Genomic DNA, 21261 nt, shown 5'->3' on the forward strand with positions numbered 1-21261 from the left:
AGGAAGGGAATAGTCTAGTGAAACTCAACAGACTGGCTCAGTAGAGTAGAGGAAGGGAATAGCCTAGTGAAACTCAACAGACTGGCTCAGTAGAGGAAGGGAATAGTATAGAGAAACTCAACAGACTGGCTCAGTAGAGTAGAGGAAGGGAATAGTCAAGTGAAACTCAACAGACTGGCTCAGTAGAGCAAGGGAATAGCCTAGTGAAACTCAAAAGATTGGCTCAGTAGAGGAAGGGAAAAGTCTAGTGAAACTCAACAGACTGGCTGAGTAGAGGAAGGGAATAGTCTAGTGAAACTCAAGACTGGCTGAGTAGAGGAAGGGAATAGCGTAGTGAAACTCAACAGACTAGCTCAGTAGAGGAAGGGAATTGTCTAGTGAAACTCAACAGACTGGCTCAGTAGAGGAAGGGAATAGCCTAGTGAAACTCAACACACTTGCTCAGTAGAGGAAGGGAATAGCCTAGTGAAACTCAACCGACTGGCTCAGTAGAGGAAGGGAATAGCCTAGTGAAACTCAACAGACTGGCTCAGTAGAGTAGAGGAAGGGAATAGTCTAGTGAAACTCAACAGACTGGCTCAGTAGAGTAGAGGAAGGGAATAGATAGCCTAGTGAAACTCAACAGACTGGCTCAGTGGAGTAAGGGAATATGCTAGTGAAACTCAACAGACTTTCTCAGTAGAGTAGAGGAAGGGAATAGTCTAGTGAAACTCAACAGACTGGCTCAGTAGAGTAGAGGAAGGGAAAAGTCTAGTGAAACTCAACAGACTGGCTCAGTAGAGTAGAGGAAGGGAATAGTCTAGTGAAACTCAACAGACTGGCTCAGTAGAGGAAGGGAATAGCCTAGTGAAACTCAACAGACTGGCTCAGTAGAGCAGAGGAATGGAATAGTCTACTGAAACTCAACAGACTGGCTCAGTAGAGAAAGGGAATAGTATAGAGAAACTCAACAGACTTGCTCAGTAGAGTAGAGGAAGGGAATAGGCTAGTGAAACTCAACAGACTGGCTCAGTAGAGGAAGGGAATAGTATAGAGAAACTCAACAGACTTGCTCAGTAGAGTAGAGGATTCGAATAGTCTAATGAAACTCAACAGACAGGCTCAGTAGAGTAGAGTAAGGGAATATTCTAGTGAAACTCAACAGACTGGCTCAGTAGAGTAGAGGAAGGGAATAGCCTAGTGAAACTCAACAGACTGGCTCAGTGGAGGAAGGGAATATGCTAGTGAAACTCAACAGACTGTCTCAGTAGAGTAGAGGAAGGGAATAGACTAGTGAAACTCAAGACTGGCTCAGTAGAGTAGAAGAAGGGAATAGCCTAGTGAAACTCAAAAGACTGGCTCAGTAGAGGAAGGGAGTAGTCTAGTGAAACTCAACAGACTGGCTGATTAGAGTAGAAGAAGGGAATAGCCTAGTGAAACTCAACAGACTTGCTCAGTAGAGTAGAGGAAGGGAATAGACTAGTGAAACTCAACAGACTTGCTCAGTAGAGTAGAGGAAGGGAATAGTCTAGTGAAACTCAACAGACTGGCTCAGTAGAAGAAGGGAATAGCCTAGTGAAACTCAACAGACGGGCTGAGTAGAGTAGAGGAAGGGAATAGCCTAGTGAACCTCAACAGACTGGCTCAGTAGAGGAAGGGAATAGTATAGAGAAACTCAACAGACTGGCTCAGTAGAGTAGAGGAAGGGAATTGTCTAGTGAAACTCAACAGACTGGCTCAGTAGAGTAGAGGAAGGGAATAGTCTAGTGAAACTCAACAGACTGGCTCAGTAGAGTAGAGGAAGGGAATAGTCTAGTGAAACTCAACAGACTGGCTCAGTAGAGTAGAGGAAGGGAATAGTCAAGTGAAACTCAACAGACTGGCTCAGTAGAGCAAGAGACTAGCCTAGTGAAACTCAAAAGATTGGCTCAGTAGAGGAAGGGAAAAGTCTAGTGAAACTCAACAGACTGGCTGAGTAGAGGAAGGGAATAGTCTAGTGAAACTCAAGACTGGCTGAGTAGAGGAAGGGAATAGCGTAGTGAAACTCAACAGACTAGCTCAGTAGAGGAAGGGAATTGTCTAGTGAAACTCAACAGACTGGCTCAGTAGAGGAAGGGAATAGCCTAGTGAAACTCAACACACTTGCTCAGTAGAGGAAGGGAATAGCCTAGTGAAACTCAACACACTTGCTCAGTAGAGGAAGGGAATAGGTCTAGTGAAACTCAACCGACTGGATCAGTAGAGGAAGGGAATAGCCTAGTGAAACTCAACAGACTGGCTCAGTAGAGTAGAGGAAGGGAATAGTCTAGTGAAACTCAACAGACTGGCTCAGTCGAGTAGAGGAAGGGAATAGTCTAGTGAAACTCAACAGACTGGCTCAGTAGAGGAAGGGAATAGCCTAGTGAAACTCAACAGACTGGCTCAGTAGAGCAGAGGAATGGAATAGTCTAGTGAAACTCAACAGACTGGCTCAGTAGAGAAAGGGAATAGAATAGCCTAGTGAAACTCAACAGACTGGCTTGGTAGAGTAGAGGAAGGGAATAGGCTAGTGAAACTCAACAGAGTGGCTCAGTAGAGGAAGGGAATAGTATAGTGAAAATCAATAGACTGGCTCAGTAGAGTAGAGGAAGGGAATAGTCCAAAGAAACTCAACAGACTGTCTCAGTAGAGTAGAGGAAGGGAATAGACTAGTGAAACTCAACAGACTGGCTCAGTAGAGTAGAAGAAGGGAATAGCCTAGTGAAACTCAAAAGACTGGCTCAGTAGAGGAAGGGAGTAGTCTAGTGAAACTCAACAGACTGGCTCAGAAGAGGAAGGGAATAACCTAGTGAAACTCAACAGACTGGCTGAGTAGAATAGAAGAAGGGAATAGCCTAGTGAAACTCAACAGACTTGCTCAGTAGAGTAGAGGAAGGGAATAGACTAGTGAAACTCAACAGACTTGCTCAGTAGAGTAGAGGAAGGGAATAGTCTAGTGAAACTCAACAGACTGGCTCAGTAGAGTAGAGGAAGGGAATAGACAAGTGAAACTCAACAGACTGGCTCAGTAGAAGAAGGGAATAGCCTAGTGAAACTCAACAGACTGGCTGAGTAGAGGAAGGGAATAGCGTAGTGAAACTCAACAGACTGGCTCAGTAGAGGAAGGGAATAGTCTAGTGAAACTCAATTGACTGGCTCAGTAGAGTAGAGGAAGGGAATAGTCTAGTGAAACTCAACAGACTGGCTCAGTAGAGTAGAGGAAGGGAATAGTCTAGTGAAACTCAACAGACTGGCTCAGTAGAGGAAGGGAATAGCCTAGTGAAACTCAACAGACTGGCTCAGTAGAGTAGAGGAAGGGAATAGCCTAGTGAAACTCAACAGACTGGCTCAGTAGAGGAAGGGAATAGCCTAGTGAAACTCAACAGACTGGCTCAGTAGAGGAAGGGAATAGCCTAGTGAAACTCAACATACTGGCTCAGTAGAGTAGAGGAAGGGAATAGCCTAGTGAAACTCAACAGACTGGCTCAGTAGAGGAAGGGAATAACCTAGTGAAACTCAACAGACTGGCTCAGTAGAGGAAGGGAATAGTCTAGTGAAACTCAACAGACTGGCTCAGTAGAGGAAGGGAATAGCTTAGTGAAACTCAACAGACTGGCTCAGTAGAGTAGAGGAAGGGAATAGCCTAGTGAAACTCAACAGACTGGCTCAGTAGAGTAGAGGAAGGGAATAGCCTAGTGAAACTCAACAGACTGGCTCAGTAGAGGAAGGGAATAGAATAGCCTAGTGAAACTTAACAGATTGGCTTGGTAGAGTAGAGGAAGGGAATAGGCTAGTGAACCTCAACAGACTGTCTCAGTGGAGTAGAGGAAGGGAATAGACTAGTGAAACTCAACAGACTGGCTCAGTAGAGTAGAAGAAGGGAATAGCCTAGTGAAACTCAAAAGACTGGCTCAGTAGAGGAAGGGAGTAGTCTAGTGAAACTGAACAGACTGGCTCAGAAGAGGAAGGGAATAACCTAGTGAAACTCAACAGACTGGCTGAGTAGAGTAGAAGAAGGGAATAGCCAAGTGAACCTCAACAGATTGGCTTGGTAGAGTAGAGGAAGGGAATAGGCTAGTGAAACTCAACAGACTGGCTCAGTAGAGTAGAGGAAGGGAATAGTCTAGTGAAACTCAACAGACTGGCTCAGTAGAGTAGAGGAAGGGAATAGTCAAGTGAAACTCAACAGACTGGCTCAGTAGAAGAAGGGAATAGCCTAGTGAAACTCAACAGACTGGCTGAGTAGAGGAAGGGAATAGCGTAGTGAAACTCAACAGACTGGCTCAGTAGAGGAAGGGAATAGTCTAGTGAAACTCAATTGACTGGCTCAGTAGAGTAGAGGAAGGGAAAAGTCTAGTGAAACTCAACAGACAGGCTCAGTAGAGTAGAGGAAGGGAATAGTCTAGTGAAACTCAACAGACTGGCTCAGTAGAGTAGAGGAAGGGAATAGTCTAGTGAAACTCAACAGACTGGCTCAGTAGAGTAGAGAAAGGGAATAGTCTAGTGAAACTCAACAGACTGGCTCAGTAGAGTAGAGGAAGGGAATAGTCTAGTGAAACTCAACAGACTGGCTCAGTAGAGTAGAGGAAGGGAATAGTCTAGTGAAACTCAACAGACTGGCTCAGTAGAGGAAGGGAATAGCCTAGTGAAACTCAACAGACTGGCTCAGTAGAGCAGAGGAATGGAATAGTCTAGTGAAACTCAACAGACTGGCTCAGTAGAGGAAGGGAATAGTATAGTGAAACTCAACAGACTGGCTCAGTAGAGTAGAGGAAGGGAATAGTCTAGTGAAACTCAATAGACTGGCTCAGTAGAGAAAGGGAATAGAATAGCCTAGTGAAACTCAACAGACTGGCTTGGTAGAGTAGAGGAAGGGAATAGGCTAGTGAAACTCAACAGACTGGCTCAGTAGAGGAAGGGAATAGTATAGAGAAACTCAACAGACTGGCTCAGTAGAGTAGAGGAAGGGAATAGTCTAGTGAAACTCAACAGACTGGCTCAGTAGAGTAGAGGACAGGAATAGTCCAGTGAAACTCAACAGACTGGCTCAGTAGAGTAGAGGAAGGGAATAGTCTAGTGAAACTCAACAGACTGGCTCAGTGGAGGAAGGGAATATGCTAGTGAAACTCAACAGACTGGCTCAGTAGAGTAGAGGAAGGGAATAGACTAGTGAAACTCAACAGACTGGCTCAGTAGAGTAGAAGAAGGAATAGCCTAGTGAAACTCAAAAGACTGGCTCAGTAGAGGAAGGGAGTAGTCTAGTGAAACTCAACAGACTGGCTCAGAAGAGGAAGGGAATAACCTAGTGAAACTCAACAGACTGGCTGAGTAAAGTAGAAGAAGGGAATAGCCTAGTGAAACTCAACAGACTGGCTCAGTAGAGTAGAGGAAGGGAATAGAATAGTGAAACTCAACAGACTTGCTCAGTAGAGTAGAGGAAGGGAATAGTCTAGTGAAACTCAACAGACTGGCTCAGTAGAGTAGAGGAAGGGAATAGTCAAGTGAAACTCAACAGACTGGCTCAGTAGAAGAAGGGAATAGTCTAGTGAAACTCAACAGACTGGCTGAGTAGAGGAAGGGAATAGCGTAGTGAAACTCAACAGACTGGCTCAGTAGAGGAAGGGAATAGTCTAGTGAAACTCAATTGACTGGCTCAGTAGAGTAGAGGAAGGGAATAGTCTAGTGAAACTCAACAGACTGGCTCAGTAGAGTAGAGGAAGGGAATAGTCTAGTGAAACTCAACAGACAGGCTCAGTAGAGTAGAGGAAGGGAATAGTCTAGTGAAACTCAACAGACTGGCTCAGTAGAGGAAGGGAATAGCCTAGTGAAACTCAACAGACTGGCTCAGTAGAGCAGAGGAATGGAATAGTCTAGTGAAACTCAACAGACTGGCTCAGTAGAGGAAGGGAATAGTATAGAGAAACTCAACAGACTGGCTCAGTAGAGTAGAGGAAGGGAATAGTCTAGTGAAACTCAACAGACTGGCTCAGTAGAGTAGAGGAAGGGAATAGAATAGCCTAGTGAAACTCAACAGACTGGCTTGGTAGAGTAGAGGAAGGGAATAGGCTAGTGAAACTCAACAGACTGGCTCAGTAGAGGAAGGGAATAGTATAGAGAAACTCAACAGACTGGCTCAGTAGAGTAGAGGAAGGAATAGTCTAGTGAAACTCAACAGACTGGCTCAGTAGAGTAGAGGACAGGAATAGTCCAGTGAAACTCAACAGACTGGCTCAGTAGAGTAGAGGAAGGGAATAGTCTAGTGAAACTCAACAGACTGGCTCAGTGGAGGAAGGGAATATGCTAGTGAAACTCAACAGACTGGCTCAGTAGAGTAGAGGAAGGAATAGACTAGTGAAACTCAACAGACTGGCTCAGTAGAGTAGAAGAAGGGAATAGCCTAGTGAAACTCAAAAGACTGGCTCAGTAGAGGAAGGGAGTAGTCTAGTGAAACTCAACAGACTGGCTCAGAAGAGGAAGGGAATAACCTAGTGAAACTCAACAGACTGGCTGAGTAAAGTAGAAGAAGGGAATAGCCTAGTGAAACTCAACAGACTTGCTCAGTAGAGTAGAGGAAGGGAATAGAATAGTGAAACTCAACAGACTTGCTCAGTAGAGTAGAGGAAGGGAATAGTCTAGTGAAACTCAACAGACTGGCTCAGTAGAGTAGAGGAAGGGAATAGTCAAGTGAAACTCAACAGACTGGCTCAGTAGAAGAAGGGAATAGTCTAGTGAAACTCAACAGACTGGCTGAGTAGAGGAAGGGAATAGCGTAGTGAAACTCAACAGACTGGCTCAGTAGAGGAAGGGAATAGTCTAGTGAAACTCAATTGACTGGCTCAGTAGAGTAGAGGAAGGGAATAGTCTAGTGAAACTCAACAGACTGGCTCAGTAGAGTAGAGGAAGGGAATAGTCTAGTGAAACTCAACAGACTGTCTCAGTAGAGTAGAGGAAGGGAATAGTCTAGTGAAACTCAACAGACTGGCTGAGTACAGGAAGGGAATAGCCTAGTGAAACTCAACAGACTGGCTCAGTAGAGGAAGGGCAAGAATAGCCTAGTGAAAATCAACAGACTGGCTTGGTAGAGTAGAGGAAGGGAATAGGCTAGTGAAACTCAACAGACTGGCTCAGTAGAGGAAGGGAATAGTATGGAGAAACTCAACAGACTGGCTCAGTAGAGTAGAGGAAGGGAATAGTCTAGTGAAACTCAACAGACTGGCTCAGTAGAGTAGAGGACAGGAATAGTCCAGTGAAACTCAACAGACTGGCTCAGTAGAGTAGAGGAAGGGAATAGTCTAGTGAAACTCAACAGACTGGCTCAGTGGAGGAAGGGAATAGTCTAGTGAAACTCAACAGACTGGCTCAGTGGAGGAAGGGAATAGTCTAGTGAAACTCAACAGACTGGCTCAGTAGAGTAGAGGACAGGAATAGTTCAGTGAAACTCAACAGACTGGCTCAGTAGAGTAGAGGAAGGGAATAGTCTAGTGAAACTCAACAGACTGGCTCAGTAGAGGAAGGGAATAGCCTAGTGAAACTCAACAGACTGGCTCAGTAGAGTAGAGGAAGGGAATAGTCTAGTGAAACTCAACAGACTGGCTCAGTAGAGTAGAGGAAGGGAATAGTCTAGTGAAACTCAACAGACTGGCTCAGTAGAGTAGAGGAAGGAATAGTCTAGTGAAACTCAACAGACTGGCTCAGTAGAGGAAGGGAATAGTCTAGTGAAACTCAACAGACTGGCTCAGTAGAGTAGAGGAAGGGAATAGTCTAGTGAAACTCAACAGACTGGCTCAGTAGAGGAAGGGAATAGCCTAGTGAAACTCAACAGACTGGCTCAGTAGAGCAGAGGAATGGAATAGTCTAGTGAAACTCAACAGACTGGCTCAGTAGAGGAAGGGAATAGTATAGAGAAACTCAACAGACTGGCTCAGTAGAGTAGAGGAAGGGAATAGTCTAGTGAAACTCAACAGACTGGCTCAGTAGAGAAAGGGAATAGAATAGCCTAGTGAAACTCAACAGACTGGCTTGGTAGAGTAGAGGAAGGGAATAGGCTAGTGAAACTCAACAGACTGGCTCAGTAGAGGAAGGAATAGTATAGAGAAACTCAACAGACTGGCTCAGTAGAGTAGAGGAAGGGAATAGTCTAGTGAAACTCAACAGACTTGCTCAGTAGAGTAGAGGACAGGAATAGTCCAGTGAAACTCAACAGACTGGCTCAGTAGAGTAGAGGAAGGGAATAGTCTAGTGAAACTCAACAGACTGGCTCAGTGGAGGAAGGGAATATGCTAGTGAAACTCAACAGACTGTCTCAGTAGAGTAGAGGAAGGGAATAGACTAGTGAAACTCAACAGACTGGCTCAGTAGAGTAGAAGAAGGGAATAGCCTAGTGAAACTCAAAAGACTGGCTCAGTAGAGGAAGGGAGTAGTCTAGTGAAACTCAACAGACTGGCTCAGAAGAGGAAGGGAATAACCTAGTGAAACTCAACAGACTGGCTGAGTAAAGTAGAAGAAGGAATAGCCTAGTGAAACTCAACAGACTTGCTCAGTAGAGTAGAGGAAGGGAATAGAATAGTGAAACTCAACAGACTTGCTCAGTAGAGTAGAGGAAGGGAATAGTCTAGTGAAACTCAACAGACTGGCTCAGTAGAGTAGAGGAAGGGAATAGTCAAGTGAAACTCAACAGACTGGCTCAGTAGAAGAAGGGAATAGTCTAGTGAAACTCAACAGACTGGCTGAGTAGAGGAAGGGAATAGCGTAGTGAAACTCAACAGACTGGCTCAGTAGAGGAAGGGAATAGTCTAGTGAAACTCAATTGACTGGCTCAGTAGAGTAGAGGAAGGAATAGTCTAGTGAAACTCAACAGACTGGCTCAGTAGAGTAGAGGAAGGGAATAGTCTAGTGAAACTCAACAGACTGTCTCAGTAGAGTAGAGGAAGGGAATAGTCTAGTGAAACTCAACAGACTGGCTGAGTAGAGGAAGGGAATAGCCTAGTGAAACTCAACAGACTGGCTCAGTAGAGGAAGGGCAAGAATAGCCTAGTGAAAATCAACAGACTGGCTTGGTAGAGTAGAGGAATGGAATAGGCTAGTGAAACTCAACAGACTGGCTCAGTAGAGGAAGGGAATAGTATGGAGAAACTCAACAGACTGGCTCAGTAGAGTAGAGGAAGGGAATAGTCTAGTGAAACTCAACAGACTGGCTCAGTAGAGTAGAGGACAGGAATAGTCCAGTGAAACTCAACAGACTGGCTCAGTAGAGTAGAGGAAGGGAATAGTCTAGTGAAACTCAACAGACTGGCTCAGTGGAGGAAGGGAATAGTCTAGTGAAACTCAACAGACTGGCTCAGTGGAGGAAGGGAATAGTCTAGTGAAACTCAACAGACTGGCTCAGTAGAGTAGAGGACAGGAATAGTTCAGTGAAACTCAACAGACTGGCTCAGTAGAGTAGAGGAAGGGAATAGTCTAGTGAAACTCAACAGACTGGCTCAGTAGAGGAAGGGAATAGCCTAGTGAAACTCAACAGACTGGCTCAGTAGAGTAGAGGAAGGGAATAGTCTAGTGAAACTCAACAGACTGGCTCAGTAGAGTAGAGGAAGGGAATAGTCTAGTGAAACTCAACAGACTGGCTCAGTAGAGTAGAGGAAGGGAATAGTCTAGTGAAACTCAACAGACTGGCTCAGTAGAGGAAGGGAATAGTCTAGTGAAACTCAATTGACTGGCTCAGTAGAGTAGAGGAAGGGAATAGTCTAGTGAAACTCAACAGACTGGCTCAGTAGAGTAGAGGAAGGGAATAGTCTAGTGAAACTCAACAGACAGGCTCAGTAGAGTAGAGGAAGGGAATAGTCTAGTGAAACTCAACAGACTGGCTCAGTAGAGTAGAGGAAGGGAATAGTCTAGTGAAACTCAACAGACTGGCTCAGTAGAGTAGAGGAAGGGAAATAGTCTAGTGAAACTCAACAGACTGGCTCAGAAGAGGAAGGGAATAACCTAGTGAAACTCAACAGACTGGCTGAGTAAAGTAGAAGAAGGAATAGCCTAGTGAAACTCAACAGACTTGCTCAGTAGAGTAGAGGAAGGGAATAGTCTAGTGAAACTCAACAGACTGGCTCAGTAGAGTAGAGGAAGGAATAGTCTAGTGAAACTCAACAGACTGGCTGAGTAGAGGAAGGAATAGCGTAGTGAAACTCAACAGACTGGCTCAGTAGAGGAAGGGAATAGTCTAGTGAAACTCAATTGACTGGCTCAGTAGAGTAGAGGAAGGGAATAGTCTAGTGAAACTCAACAGACTGTCTCAGTAGAGTAGAGGAAGGGAATAGTCTAGTGAAACTCAACAGACTGGCTGCGTACAGGAAGGGAATAGCCTAGTGAAACTCAACAGACAGGCTCAGTAGAGTAGAGGAAGGGAATAGTCTAGTGAAACTCAACAGACAGGCTCAGTAGAGTAGAGGAAGGGAATAGTCTAGTGAAACTCAACAGACTGGCTCAGTAGAGTAGAGGAATGGAATAGCCTAGTGAAACTCAACAGACTGGCTCAGTGGAGGAAGGGAATATGCTAGTGAAACTCAACAGACTGTCTCAGTAGAGTAGAGGAAGGGAATAGTCTAGTGAAACTCAACAGATTGGCTTGGTAGAGTAGAGGAAGGGAATAGGCTAGTGAAACTCAACAGACTGTCTCAGTGGAGTAGAGGAAGGGAATAGACTAGTGAAACTCAACAGACTGGCTGAGTAGAGTAGAAGAAGGGAATAGCCTAGTGAACCTCAACAGATTGGCTTGGTAGAGTAGAGGAAGGGAATAGGCTAGTGAAACTCAACAGACTGTCTCAGTAGAGTAGAGGAAGGGAATAGTCTAGTGAAACTCAACAGACTGGCTCAGTAGAGTAGAGGAAGGGAATAGTCTAGTGAAACTCAACAGACTGGCTCAGTAGAGTAGAGGAATGGAATAGCCTAGTGAAACTCAACAGACTGGCTCAGTGGAGGAAGGGAATATGCTAGTGAAACTCAACAGACTGTCTCAGTAGAGTAGAGGAAGGGAATAGTCTAGTGAAACTCAACAGATTGGCTTGGTAGAGTAGAGGAAGGGAATAGGCTAGTGAAACTCAACAGACTGTCTCAGTGGAGTAGAGGAAGGGAATAGACTAGTGAAACTCAACAGACTGGCTCAGTAGAGTAGAAGAAGGGAATAGCCTAGTGAAACTCAAAAGACTGGCTCAGTAGAGGAAGGGAGTAGTCTAGTGAAACTCAACAGACTGGCTCAGAAGAGGAAGGGAATAACCTAGTGAAACTCAACAGACTGGCTGAGTAGAGTAGAAGAAGGGAATAGCCTAGTGAACCTCACCAGATTGGCTCAGTAGAGTAGAGGAAGGGAATAGGCTAGTGAAACTCAACAGACTGGCTCAGTAGAGTAGAGGAAGGGAATAGTCTAGTGAAACTCAACAGACTGGCTCAGTAGAGTAGAGGAAGGGAATAGTCAAGTGAAACTCAACAGACTGGCTCAGTAGAAGAAGGGAATAGCCTAGTGAAACTCAACAGACTGGCTGAGTAGAGGAAGGGAATAGCGTAGTGAAACTCAACAGACTGGCTCAGTAGAGGAAGGGAATAGTCTAGTGAAACTCAATTGACTGGCTCAGTAGAGTAGAGGAAGGGAATAGTCTAGTGAAACTCAACAGACTGGCTCAGTAGAGTAGAGGAAGGGAATAGTCTAGTGAAACTCAACAGACAGGCTCAGTAGAGTAGAGGAAGGGAATAGTCTAGTGAAACTCAACAGACTGGCTCAGTAGAGTAGAGGAAGGGAATAGTCTAGTGAAACTCAACAGACTGGCTCAGTAGAGGAAGGGAATAGCCTAGTGAAACTCAACAGACTGGCTCAGTAGAGTAGAGGAATGGAATAGTCTAGTGAAACTCAACAGACTGGCTCAGTAGAGGAAGGGAATAGTATAGAGAAACTCAACAGACTGGCTCAGTAGAGTAGAGGAAGGGAATAGTCTAGTGAAACTCAATAGACTGGCTCAGTAGAGAAAGGGAATTGAATAGCCTAGTGAAACTCAACAGACTGGCTTGGTAGAGTAGAGGAAGGGAATAGGCTAGTGAAACTCAACAGACTGGCTCAGTAGAGGAAGGGAATAGTATAGAGAAACTCAACAGACTGGCTCAGTAGAGTAGAGGAAGGGAATAGTCTAGTGAAACTCAACAGACTGGCTCAGTAGAGTAGAGGACAGGAATAGTCCAGTGAAACTCAACAGACTGGCTCAGTAGAGTAGAGGAAGGGAATAGTCTAGTGAAACTCAACAGACTGGCTCAGTGGAGGAAGGGAATATGCTACTGAAACTCAACAGACTGTCTCAGTAGAGTAGAGGAAGGGAATAGACTAGTGAAACTCAACAGACTGGCTCAGTAGAGTAGAAGAAGGGAATAGCCTAGTGAAACTCAACAGACTGGCTGAGTAAAGTAGAAGAAGGGAATAGCCTAGTGAAACTCAACAGACTTGCTCAGTACAGTAGAGGAAGGGAATAGAATAGTGAAACTCAACAGACTTGCTCAGTAGAGTAGAGGAAGGGAATAGTCTAGTGAAACTCAACAGACTGGCTCAGTAGAGTAGAGGAAGGGAATAGCGTAGTGAAACTCAACAGACTGGCTCAGTAGAGGAAGGGAATAGTCTAGTGAAACTCAATTGACTGGCTCAGTGGAGTAGAGGAAGGGAATAGTCTAGTGAAACTCAACAGACTGGCTCAGTAGAGTAGAGGAAGGGAATAGTCTAGTGAAACTCAACAGACTGGCTCAGTAGAGTAGAGGAAGGGAATATTCTAGTGAAACTCAACAGACTGGCTGAGTACAGGAAGGGAATAGCCTAGTGAAACTCAACAGACTGGCTCAGTAGAGGAAGGGCAAGAATAGCCTAGAGAAACTCAACAGACTGGCTCAGTAGAGTAGAGGAAGGGAATAGTCTAGTGAAACTCAACAGACTGGCTCAGTAGAGTAGAGGACAGGAATAGTCCAGTGAAACTCAACAGACTGGCTCAGTAGAGTAGAGGAAGGGAATAGTCTAGTGAAACTCAACAGACTGGCTCAGTGGAGGAAGGGAATATGCTAGTGAAACTCAACAGACTGGCTCAGTGGAGGAAGGGAATAGTCTAGTGAAACTCAACAGACTGGCTCAGTGGAGGAAGGGAATAGTCTAGTTAAACTCAACAGACTGGCTCAGTAGAGTAGAGGACAGGAATAGTCCAGTGAAACTCAACAGACTGGCTCAGTAGAGTAGAAGAAGGGAATAGCCTAGTGAAACTCAAAAGACTGGCTCAGTAGAGGAAGGGAGTAGTCTAGTGAAACTCAACAGACTGGCTCAGAAGAGGAAGGGAATAACCTAGTGAAACTCAACAGACTGGCTGAGTAAAGTAGAAGAAGGGAATAGCCTAGTGAAACTCAACAGACTTGCTCAGTAGAGTAGAGGAAGGGAATAGAATAGTGAAACTCAATTGACTGGCTCAGTAGAGTAGAGGAAGGGAATAGTCTAGTGAAACTCAACAGACTGGCTCAGTAGAGTAGAGGAAGGGAATAGTCTAGTGAAACTCAACAGACTGTCTCAGTAGAGTAGAGGAAGGGAATAGTCTAGTGAAACTCAACAGACTGGCTGAGTACAGGAAGGGAATAGCCTAGTGAAACTCAACAGACTGGCTCAGTAGAGGAAGGGCATAGAATAGCCTAGTGAAAATCAACAGACTGGCTTGGTAGAGTAGAGGAATGGAATAGGCTAGTGAAACTCAACAGACTGGCTCAGTAGAGGAAGGGAATAGTATAGAGAAACTCAACAGACTGGCTCAGTAGAGTAGAGGACAGGAATAGTCCAGTGAAACTCAACAGACTGGCTCAGTAGAGTAGAGGAAGGGAATAGTCTAGTGAAACTCAACAGACTGGCTCAGTGGAGGAAGGGAATAGTCTAGTGAAACTCAACAGACTGGCTCAGTGGAGGAAGGGAATAGTCTAGTGAAACTCAACAGACTGGCTCAGTAGAGTAGAGGACAGGAATAGTCCAGTGAAACTCAACAGACTGGCTCAGTAGAGTAGAGGAAGGGAATAGTCTAGTGAAACTCAACAGACTGGCTCAGTAGAGGAAGGGAATAGCCTAGTGAAACTCAACAGACTGGCTCAGTAGAGTAGAGGAAGGGAATAGTCTAGTGAAACTCAACAGACTGGCTCAGTAGAGTAGAGGAAGGGAATAGTCTAGTGAAACTCAACAGACTGGCTCAGTAGAGTAGAGGAAGGGAATAGTCTAGTGAAACTCAACAGACTGGCTCAGTAGAGGAAGGGAATAGTCTAGTGAAACTCAACTGACTGGCTCAGTAGAGTAGAGGAAGGGAATAGTCTAGTGAAACTCAACAGACTGGCTCAGTAGAGTAGAGGAAGGGAATAGTCTAGTGAAACTCAACAGACAGGCTCAGTAGAGTAGAGGAAGGGAATAGTCTAGTGAAACTCAACAGACTGGCTCAGTAGAGTAGAGGAAGGGAATAGTCTAGTGAAACTCAACAGACTGGCTCAGAAGAGGAAGGGAATAACCTAGTGAAACTCAACAGACTGGCTGAGTAAAGTAGAAGAAGGAATAGCCTAGTGAAACTCAACAGACTTGCTCAGTAGAGTAGAGGAAGGGAATAGTCTAGTGAAACTCAACAGACTGGCTCAGTAGAGTAGAGGAAGGGAATAGTCTAGTGAAACTCAACAGACTGGCTGAGTAGAGGAAGGGAATAGCGTAGTGAAACTCAACAGACTGGCTCAGTAGAGGAAGGGAATAGTCTAGTGAAACTCAATTGACTGGCTCAGTAGAGTAGAGGAAGGGAATAGTCTAGTGAAACTCAACAGACTGTCTCAGTAGAGTAGAGGAAGGGAATAGTCTAGTGAAACTCAACAGACTGGCTGCGTACAGGAAGGGAATAGCCTAGTGAAACTCAACAGACAGGCTCAGTAGAGTTGAGGAAGGGAATAGTCTAGTGAAACTCAACAGACAGGCTCAGTAGAGTAGAGGAAGGAATAGTCTAGTGAAACTCAACAGACTGGCTCAGTAGAGTAGAGGAATGGAATAGCCTAGTGAAACTCAACAGACTGGCTCAGTGGAGGAAGGGAATATGCTAGTGAAACTCAACAGACTGTCTCAGTAGAGTAGAGGAAGGGAATAGACTAGTGAAACTCAACAGACTGGCTCAGTAGAGTAGAAGAAGGGAATAGCCTAGTGAAACTCAAAAGACTTGCTCAGTAGAGGAAGGGAGTAGTCTAGTGAAACTCAACAGACTGGCTCAGAAGAGGAAGGGAATAACCTAGTGAAACTCAACAGACTGGCTGAGTAGAGTAGAAGAAGGGAATAGCCTAGTGAAACTCAACAGATTGGCTTGGTAGAGTAGAGGAAGGGAATAGGCTAGTGAAACTCAACAGACTGTCTCAGTAGAGTAGAGGAAGGGAATAGTCTAGTGAAACTCAACAGACTGTCTCAGTAGAGTAGAAGAAGGGAATAGCCTAGTGAATCTCAACAGACTGGCTGAGTAGAGGAAGGGAATAGCGTAGTGAAACTCAACAGACTGGCTCAGTAGAGGAAGGGAATAGTCTAGTGAAACTCAATTGACTGGCTCAGTAGAGTAGAGGAAGGAATAGTCTAGTGAAACTCAACAGACTGGCTCAGTAGAGTAGAGGAAGGGAATAGTCTAGTGAAACTCAACAGACAGGCTCAGTAGAGTAGAAGAAGGAATAGTCTAGTGAAACTCAACAGACTGGCTCAGTAGAGTAGAGGAAGGGAATAGTCTAGTGAAACTCAACAGACTGGCTCAGTAGAGTAGAGGAAGGGAATAGTCTAGTGAAACTCAACAGACTGGCTCAGTAGAGTAGAGGAAGGGAATAGTCTAGTGAAACTCAACAGACTGGCTCAGTAGAGGAAGGGAATAGCCTAGTGAAACTCAACAGACTGGCTCAGTAGAGTAGAGGAAGGGAATAGTCTAGTGAAACTCAACAGACAGGCTCAGTAGAGTAGAAGAAGGAATAGTCTAGTGAAACTCAACAGACTGGCTCAGTAGAGTAGAGGAAGGAATAGTCTAGTGAAACTCAACAGACTGGCTCAGTAGAGTAGAGGAAGGGAATAGTCTAGTGAAACTCAACAGATTGGCTCAGTAGAGTAGAGGAAGGGAATAGTCTAGTGAAACTCAACAGACTGGCTCAGTAGAGGAAGGGAATAGCCTAGTGAAACTCAACAGACTGGCTCAGTAGAGTAGAGGAATGGAATAGTCTAGTGAAACTCAACAGACTGGCTCAGTAGAGGAAGGGAATAGTATAGAGAAACTCAACAGACTGGCTCAGTAGAGTAGAGGAAGGGAATAGTCTAGTGAAACTCAACAGACTGGCTCAGTAGAGAAAGGGAATTGAATAGCCTAGTGAAACTCAACAGACTGGCTTGGTAGAGTAGAGGAAGGGAATAGGCTAGTGAAACTCAACAGACTGGCTCAGTAGAGGAAGGGAATAGTATAGAGAAACTCAACAGACTGGCTCAGTAGAGTAGAGGAAGGGAATAGTCTAGTGAAACTCAACAGACTGGCTCAGTAGAGTAGAGGACAGGAATAGTCCAGTGAAACTCAACAGACTGGCTCAGTAGAGTAGAGGAAGGGAATAGTCTAGTGAAACTCAACAGACTGGCTCAGTGGAGGAAGGGAATATGCTACTGAAACTCAACAGACTGTCTCAGTAGAGTAGAGGAAGGGAATAGACTAGTGAAACTCAACAGACTGGCTCAGTAGAGTAGAAGAAGGGAATAGCCTAGTGAAACTCAAAAGACTGGCTCAGTAGAGGAAGGGAGTAGTCCAGTGAAACTCAACAGACTGGCTCAGAAGAGGAAGGGAATAACCTAGTGAAACTCAACAGACTGGCTGTGTAAAGTAGAAGAAGGGAATAGCCTAGTGAAACTCAACAGACTTGCTCAGTACAGTAGAGGAAGGGAATAGAATAGTGAAACTCAACAGACTTGCTCAGTAGAGTAGAGGAAGGGAATAGTCTAGTGAAACTCAACAGACTGGCTCAGTAGAGTAGAGGAAGGGAATAGCGTAGTGAAACTCAACAGACTGGCTCAGTAGAGGAAGGGAATAGTCTAGTGAAACTCAATTGACTGGCTCAGTGGAGTAGAGGAAGGGAATAGTCTAGTGAAACTCAACAGACTGGCTCAGTAGAGTAGAGGAAGGGAATAGTCTAGTGAAACTCAACAGACTGTCTCAGTAGAGTAGAGGAAGGGAATATTCTAGTGAAACTCAACAGACTGGCTGAGTACAGGAAGGGAATAGCCTAGTGAAACTCAACAGACTGGCTCAGTAGAGGAAGGGCATAGAATAGCCTAGAGAAACTCAACAGACTGGCTCAGTAGAGTAGAGGAAGGGAATAGTCTAGTGAAACTCAACAGACTGGCTCAGAAGAGGAAGGGAATAACCTAGTGAAACTCAACAGACTGGCTGAGTAAAGTAGAAGAAGGGAATAGCCTAGTGAAACTCAACAGACTTGCTCAGTAGAGTAGAGGAAGGGAATAGTCTAGTGAAACTCAACAGACTGGCTCAGTAGAGTAGAGGAAGGGAATAGTCTAGTGAAACTCAACAGACTGGCTGAGTAGAGGAAGGGAATAGCGTAGTGAAACTCAACAGACTGGCTCAGTAGAGGAAGGGAATAGTCTAGTGAAACTCAATTGACTGGCTCAGTAGAGTAGAGGAAGGGAATAGTCTAGTGAAACTCAACAGACTGTCTCAGTAGAGTAGAGGAAGGGAATAGTCTAGTGAAACTCAACAGACTGGCTGCGTACAGGAAGGGAATAGCCTAGTGAAACTCAACAGACAGGCTCAGTAGAGTTGAGGAAGGGAATAGTCTAGTGAAACTCAACAGACAGGCTCAGTAGAGTAGAGGAAGGGAATAGTCTAGTGAAACTCAACAGACTGGCTCAGTAGAGTAGAGGAATGGAATAGCCTAGTGAAACTCAACAGACTGGCTCAGTGGAGGAAGGGAATATGCTAGTGAAACTCAACAGACTGTCTCAGTAGAGTAGAGGAAGGGAATAGACTAGTGAAACTCAACAGACTGGCTCAGTAGAGTAGAAGAAGGGAATAGCCTAGTGAAACTCAAAAGACTGGCTCAGTAGAGGAAGGGAGTAGTCTAGTGAAACTCAACAGACTGGCTCAGAAGAGGAAGGGAATAACCTAGTGAAACTCAACAGACTGGCTGAGTAGAGTAGAAGAAGGGAATAGCCTAGTGAACCTCAACAGATTGGCTTGGTAGAGTAGAGGAAGGGAATAGGCTAGTGAAACTCAACAGACTGTCTCAGTAGAGTAGAGGAAGGGAATAGTCTAGTGAAACTCAACAGACTGTCTCAGTAGAGTAGAAGAAGGGAATAGCCTAGTGAAACTCAACAGACTGGCTGAGTAGAGGAAGGGAATAGCGTAGTGAAACTCAACAGACTGGCTCAGTAGAGGAAGGGAATAGTCTAGTGAAACTCAATTGACTGGCTCAGTAGAGTAGAGGAAGGGAATAGTCTAGTGAAACTCAACAGACTGGCTCAGTAGAGTAGAGGAAGGGAATAGTCTAGTGAAACTCAACAGACAGGCTCAGTAGAGTAGAAGAAGGGAATAGTCTAGTGAAACTCAACAGACTGGCTCAGTAGAGTAGAGGAAGGGAATAGTCTAGTGAAACTCAACAGACTGGCTCAGTAGAGTAGAGGAAGGGAATAGTCTAGTGAAACTCAACAGACTGGCTCAGTAGAGTAGAGGAAGGGAATAGTCTAGTGAAACTCAACAGACTGGCTCAGTAGAGGAAGGGAATAGCCTAGTGAAACTCAACAGACTGGCTCAGTAGAGTAGAGGAAGGGAATAGTCTAGTGAAACTTAACAGACAGGCTCAGTAGAGTAGAAGAAGGGAATAGTCTAGTGAAACTCAACAGACTGGCTCAGTAGTGTAGAGGAAGGGAATAGTCTAGTGAAACTCAACAGACTGGCTCAGTAGAGTAGAGGAAGGGAATAGTCTAGTGAAACTCAACAGACTGGCTCAGTAGAGTAGAGGAAGGGAATAGTCTAGTGAAACTCAACAGACTGGCTCAGTAGAGGAAGGGAATAGCCTAGTGAAACTCAACAGACTGGCTCAGTAGAGTAGAGGAATGGAATAGTCTAGTGAAACTCAACAGACTGGCTCAGTAGAGGAAGGGAATAGTATAGAGAAACTCAACAGACTGGCTCAGTAGAGTAGAGGAAGGGAATAGTCTAGTGAAACTCAATAGACTGGCTCAGTAGAGAAAGGGAATTGAATAGCCTAGTGAAACTCAACAGACTGGCTTGGTAGAGTAGAGGAAGGGAATAGGCTAGTGAAACTCAACAGACTGGCTCAGTAGAGGAAGGGAATAGTATAGAGAAACTCAACAGACTGGCTCAGTAGAGTAGAGGAAGGGAATAGTCTAGTGAAACTCAACAGACTGGCTCAGTAGAGTAGAGGACAGGAATAGTCCAGTGAAACTCAACAGACTGGCTCAGTAGAGTAGAGGAAGGGAATAGTCTAGTGAAACTCAACAGACTGGCTCAGTGGAGGAAGGGAATATGCTACTGAAACTCAACAGACTGTCTCAGTAGAGTAGAGGAAGGGAATAGACTAGTGAAACTCAACAGACTGGCTCAGTAGAGTAGAAGAAGGGAATAGCCTAGTGAAACTCAAAAGACTGGCTCAGTAGAGGAAGGGAGTAGTCCAGTGAAACTCAACAGACTGGCTCAGAAGAGGAAGGGAATAACCTAGTGAAACTCAACAGACTGGCTGTGTAAAGTAGAAGAAGGGAATAGCCTAGTGAAACTCAACAGACTTGCTCAGTACAGTAGAGGAAGGGAATAGAATAGTGAAACTCAACAGACTTGCTCAGTAGAGTAGAGGAAGGAATAGTCTAGTGAAACTCAACAGACTGGCTCAGTAGAGTAGAGGAAGGGAATAGCGTAGTGAAACTCAACAGACTGGCTCAGTAGAGGAAGGGAATAGTCTAGTGAAACTCAATTGACTGGCTCAGTGGAGTAGAGGAAGGGAATAGTCTAGTGAAACTCAACAGACTGGCTCAGTAGAGTAGAGGAAGGGAATAGTCTAGTGAAACTCAACAGACTGTCTCAGTAGAGTAGAGGAAGGGAATATTCTAGTGAAACTCAACAGACTGGCTGAGTACAGGAAGGGAATAGCCTAGTGAAACTCAACAGACTGGCTCAGTAGAGGAAGGGCATAGAATAGCCTAGAGAAACTCAACAGACTGGCTCAGTAGAGTAGAGGAAGGGAATAGTCTAGTGAAACTCAACAGACTGGCTCAGTAGAGTAGAGGACAGGAATAGTCCAGTGAAACTCAACAGACTGGCTCAGTAGAGTAGAGGAAGGGAATAGTCTAGTGAAACTCAACAGACTGGCTCAGTGGAGGAAGGGAATATGCTAGTGAAACTCAACAGACTGGCTCAGTGGAGGAAGGGAATAGTCTAGTGAAACTCAACAGACTGGCTCAGTGGAGGAAGGGAATAGTCTAGTGAAACTCAACAGACTGGCTCAGTAGAGGAAGGGAATAGTCTAGTGAAACTCAACAGACTGGCTCAGTAGAGGAAGGGAATAGTCTAGTGAAACTCAATTGACTGGCTCAGTAGAGTAGAGGAAGGGAATAGTCTAGTGAAACTCAACAGACTGGCTCAGTAGAGTAGAGGAAGGGAATAGTCTAGTGAAACTCAACAGACAGGCTCAGTAGAGTAGAGGAAGGGAATAGTCTAGTGAAACTCAACAGACTGGCTCAGTAGAGTAGAGGAAGGGAATAGTCTAGTGAAACTCAACAGACTGGCTCAGTAGAGTAGAGGAAGGGAATAGTCTAGTGAAACTCAACAGACTGGCTCAGAAGAGGAAGGGAATAACCTAGTGAAACTCAACAGACTGGCTGAGTAAAGTAGAAGAAGGGAATAGCCTAGTGAAACTCAACAGACTTGCTCAGTAGAGTAGAGGAAGGGAATAGACTAGTGAAACTCAACAGACTTGCTCAGTAGAGTAGAGGAAGGGAATAGGCTGAGTAAAGTAGAAGAAGGGAATAGCCTAGTGAAACTCAACAGACTTGCTCAGTAGAGTAGAGGAAGGGAATAGACTAGTGAAACTCAACAGACTTGCTCAGTAGAGTAGAGGAAGGGAATAGTATAGTGAAACTCAACAGACTGGCTCAGTAGAGTAGAGGAAGGGAATAGTCAAGTGAAACTCAACAGACTGGCTCAGTAGAAGAAGGGAATAGTCTAG

General features: G+C 44.9%; 1 protein-coding gene across 1 annotated transcript in view; it reads right to left on the bottom strand.

Annotated features, from left to right (window-relative positions):
- LOC106608148 (disks large-associated protein 2-like) overlaps positions 1-21261 on the bottom strand; it is a 777756-nt gene that overhangs the window by 574126 nt on the left and 182369 nt on the right.

Source organism: Salmo salar, chromosome ssa06, assembly GCF_905237065.1.
Source record: "Salmo salar chromosome ssa06, Ssal_v3.1, whole genome shotgun sequence".
NCBI lineage: Eukaryota > Metazoa > Chordata > Actinopteri > Salmoniformes > Salmonidae > Salmo > Salmo salar.